The sequence below is a fragment of the Miniopterus natalensis genome, chromosome 10, assembly GCF_054644295.1.
Source record: "Miniopterus natalensis isolate mMinNat1 chromosome 10, mMinNat1.hap1, whole genome shotgun sequence".
Lineage (NCBI taxonomy): Eukaryota > Metazoa > Chordata > Mammalia > Chiroptera > Miniopteridae > Miniopterus > Miniopterus natalensis.
This window is the reverse complement of record NC_142090.1, coordinates 31095382-31100279: the sequence shown is the minus strand read 5'-3', so window position 1 is coordinate 31100279 and position 4898 is coordinate 31095382. Positions and strand designations below refer to the sequence as shown.

The following is a 4898-nucleotide window of genomic DNA, read 5'->3' as shown; positions in this document are numbered from 1 at the left end:
ATTTGTACAATACAATGATAATGACCTTGATTTTCTTTAAAAAAATTACAATAAGCTACAAATATCAAAGAAGCAGTGTTATCTGGAGTAGCCTGTAGAGGAGCTCTAGCGATTAGACTGTACAAACTGATGTAGTAGCTTTCATCTCTCTCTTAAAGGGTACACCACAGAAAGTCCATTTAAGATATTGATAGGTTTAACAAAGTTGGAATGCTGGCACCGTTGATGTGGGCAACAGTTCTTCAGACCTGGCTCAGAGCTACAATGCATTTAGTATATTAAAACAGCCGACATGATCACTTTTTGCGGGCCTTCCCAGACACTGGAATTTTTCTGTTCATTTGCCATACTAGATCATAAAAATCTCATTAACATTTATTTTTGATTTTGCAGAGGGTTCTAAGAATGTACAGTTGTTCCATTGTCTTGCTAGATTTTGACTTGCTCCTTTACTACAACTTTTTCAACTTCCAAGTCACACTTATTACCAACCAGAATCATTAGAACATCATCAGTGTCTTTAACTCGAAGAATCTGTTCTCTAAGATCTTGTAAATCATTAAATGTGGACTGTGCTGTGATGTAATAAACTAATGCAAAGCCTTGTCCATTTTTCATGTACAAATCCCTCATTGCTGTAAATTGTTCTGTTCCTGAAATATCCAAGATTTCAAGCATACACTGTTGTGCATCTACTTCAATTTGCTTTCTATAAGAATCTTCTATTGTAGGATCATATTTTTCAACAAAAATTCCTTGAATAAATTGTACAGTTAGAGCAGATTTTTTAATGCCTCCTGAGCCAAGAACAGCTAGCTTATACTCATGCATGGTGCAGACTAGTCAAAAGCTATTACCTTTTACGCCATAGCTACTGTCACCCCACACATTGCGCTCCCTCTGGGTTGCTGCTCCCTGCACCACGGCAGTCCTTTGCTGCCGCCACTGGGGCTGGTTTACATGCCTGACTGTGGAAATAACATTTTTAATGCTATTCCTTGAGGAATATAATTGTTATAATGTGACAATGTTAAGTTCTATATAGAAAAAAACAAAACACGCCTTCTGGTCATATTCTTGAAACCTCACAGAGGTTTTAATGTGAGAATGTTAGAGAAGAAATGGAGTATATAGCAAGTCTAACCATGTATATTCCAGATCAGAAAACGGGTTCCTCTCCTAAAAGTACAAAGTTATAAATGAAGAGCTTAGAATCTTGCTTCCCTTACAAAATTATTTAAGTGTTATTTTGTGGTAAATAAGAATTATTAATTTTACCCTTTTCTTTGCCAAGTGAATATTTCTGTCAGCTGAGCTGACAGAGCAGATGAAGGTAAAAGAGGCAATACTCAGGAGCACAGTTACTGATAAGTAATTACAACAAGGTCATTATAATAATTTAATTAAAATCTGCACATGGAGAGAGATTATAAGTCTTTTAGCCTGCTACCCCATTTAAATACTAGTCATTAACCAATTTAGCTGGAGTCAATGCCTAAATGTCCACATGTCCACTTAATTTTTTAAAAAAATATTTTTATTGATTTCAGAGAGAGAGGAAGGGAGAAGGAGAGAGAGATAGAAACCTCAATGATGAGAGAGTCATTGATTGGCCGCCCCTCCTGCTGGGAACCAAACCTGCAACCTGGGCATGCACCTTGGCAGGGAATAGAACCTCCATCTCCTGGGTCACAGGTCAACACTCAACCACTGAGCCATGCTGGCTGGGCAGTCCACTTAATTTTGAATCTTATAAAGTCAGCAGCACTGGCTGCATGCTCTGTGTCCTGCTGCTGGAGAGCACAGGCACACTCCTTAATAACTTCAGGACACACTTGCATGTCTAAACTATTCATAACCATCTCATAAACCTTCTCTGGGATTCTGAAGGTTTTCCTTTGAAACATAGTGCTCAGAACTTTTGGTGGTATTTATTCTTATTAAGAACATACTGAAACTGCTGTCAAAGAATAGAAATCTACAGAATACAGGTCTGTCTAAAGTCTCTCTAAAAAGGTTTCTTTTCTGATGCATTGAAAATATCCGGTTTTAGGGAGATGGGTTCATCTCATGTGGCAGTCCTACACCACCAACCCCAAATATAGCTCTGTAGTAAAACCCCAGGATACCAATATTTCAATCTCCATATGGAAATTCAAGCCTCTGTTCTTACTCCAGAAGACATGTTTGGGACAAAAAGAATAAGGTGGAGAAACACTGATCTAAATTTGTTAATGGGACCTCGTCTTTCACCTTCTCTCTCTCATTTTTTTTTTTTGTTTGTTTGCTTTGATAAGTCATTTATTTTGTTCTGCTGTGGCCCACTTCTTCAGTTTCATCTGGTTTCTAAAAATGTTACAAATTTCTCTGCTTTTGAAATCAGCTTGAATTAAGACATCCTGGCAAATCAGTTAAGTCCCACACGCATAGTATCTAAGAAAAATAAGACAACTTTAACTATGACCAAATAGAAATTTTAATAAAAATTTAAAATATGATTCCTGGACCCTGAGCTGTTCCTTGAATGTGTAATATGATATGGTCCCCCAAATGGTGTAATTTCTGGAAACTTGAGGATAAATAACAATTTTGAAAATTTATGGAATCTAAAGAAGGTGTATAAAATAGTCTCTGGTCTTTCAATATCTTCCTCAAAATATAAATTTCAGAAATGCTAAATGTTCCCAATATGGTTGAACACACAGAAAACTGAATACACATATACCCTTTTAAGAGAATTCCTTTGTCTAATCCCCTTCCTTGACATAGGAAATGATTCATCTATCCATAAAGGAGAAATTAGATCTGGATTAAGTAGGAAGGAGTGAGACTAGACAACCTTTAGGGTTTGTTTTATCTATATTAATAATTACTTGTCAATATATAGGTTCATAGGTCTTTCCCTGTAAATTATTTCTTATAAAAAAATCTGCTTTCTCTTTTCCTCTGCTTAAATAAGTACTCTGCTATAGCAACTGTTCCTAGTTTGGGGGACCAATCTAGTTTCTGTCAGAGGGCTTTAATCCTTGTTCTTTTTTCTACCTGGAATGTTCCCTTTTTGAATTCCTAGCTCTTTTTGTCATTCAGATATTGGTTTAAATATTGCTTCCTCAGAAAGGTCTTTCCTTTAAAGCAAGCTTTTATTCTGCATCCTAACACCTTGTGTTATTACCATCATAGCTATCCTAAGTATTCATTTGATTACTCATATAGTGGCTCTTTCATCCCAGTAGACTATAAACTCCAGGAATAGAGGTGCCTTGTTGGTCTTGTCTACTGTTATAATCCCATTGTTGGTACAGTGCATAAATGAGTGAACCCCAAATCAACTTGGAAGTAATAAACAAAGTTTCATTTGAATAACTTTTTTCCTTCTTTTATTTTCCCTTTTCTTTCATCTGAGCTAGTTAAATTACTGACTAGTGGCTGAATATGATGCATAAGTGTTGCCTAGATCTTTATGTATTACCATGTAAATTTTATCTTTACTTTTACAACATGCTCTGTTTGTTTTCTTTTGATTCTTTTGATATTTTTCTCTATTGAATTTTATTCTTTTTGTCTTGATCACTTCTCTAATTGAATAGAACCTTTAGAATCTACCTTACAAAAATATTAAAATATGTTATTTTAGTTTCCCTTCATTTTTCATATTTCTTTATTTCATTGAGAACTTGTGGGTCTTTATTTTATTGGGATCTCTATCACTTGTGGATATTTCCCTCAAAGAAACCCTCAACTCCTAGTTCAAAATTATCAGGTCAATCATTATAGAATGCATCCATATTTATGAGATTACTTAAGCAATAAATAAAAACTAAAATAATTTTTTAGTAGTTAGCCTGTTATTTGGGGTTCTTTTCACTTATTTTTTTCCTTTGTTAAAGTGAATATATGTCATTTTGTCTAATAATAAATAGTAAGATCTTTCTAAGCTGGTTTTTATGCTCATTGCTTAATTACCCTAAAAAGGTTTTAATTAACATGGATAAATTTTGTTCCGCATAAATGAAATAATACTCAAGCCTTGAACAATATCTTTGATTATGCTAAATTAAGGTTATTATCTTTCTACCTGAAGTAGTGTTTCAAGCTTTAAAAACACCGTTAGCCAACTTCTGGCAGTTCATTATACAGTGGTACCTCAGTGTTTGAATGTCTCTGTTGATGAACATTTCGGTTTACAGACCCCATAAACACGGAAGTAAATTCTTCGGTTTTCGAACATGCCTTGGAAGTCAAACATGCCACATGGCTTCTGCTGAGTGCAAGATCCTGAGGCCTAGTTGTCAGCTGTTGATCCCTTGGTTTTCTAATGTTTCAGAACTCGAATGGTCTTCTGGAATGGATTACATTAGAACACCGAGATACCACTGTATTGTCCTTGGAATTGGGATGACTAACTTGTTTGTAAAAGAAGATTGCTCATAGCACAAGGTCTGCTAAAGTCTTATTTTCCTGTTCATATTATTATAATTTAATTATGAATACATTAACACTATTCCCTGCCACTTATTTCCTATGCAAGCTATGGCCCAGATAGTTGTCGTACAATATCACTTCCAATATGTGGATGAAAAGGGGCCACATACTAAACCTGAAAATCTCAGGGCAGTCCTGCATGGCAGTCTTGCAAACTCAGAGACCTAAAATAACCACAAAGGATGGTCTGAAATTAAAACTTTTTAAAACATAAGCAGTTTATGGGTTGGTAGCCATGTCCTGAGGCAGTATTTTTCCTTCACAAAGGTTAATTTTCACAACTAAACCTGTTGGTTATATTTTGCATCTGAGATAACACATGCTTTTGCAAAACAAAGTAACTTCCCCTTTTTCTGGGCCCTCAATGCACCAGGGCAGAGATCAGGAATCTTCTCATTGTTATTAATATCTTGTTA

General features: G+C 35.3%; 1 pseudogene; it reads right to left on the bottom strand.

Annotated features, from left to right (window-relative positions):
• Positions 1–349: 349 nt before the first annotated feature.
• LOC107530697 (ras-related protein Rap-1b pseudogene) lies at positions 350–831 on the bottom strand (annotated as a pseudogene).
• Positions 832–4898: the final 4067 nt, after the last annotated feature.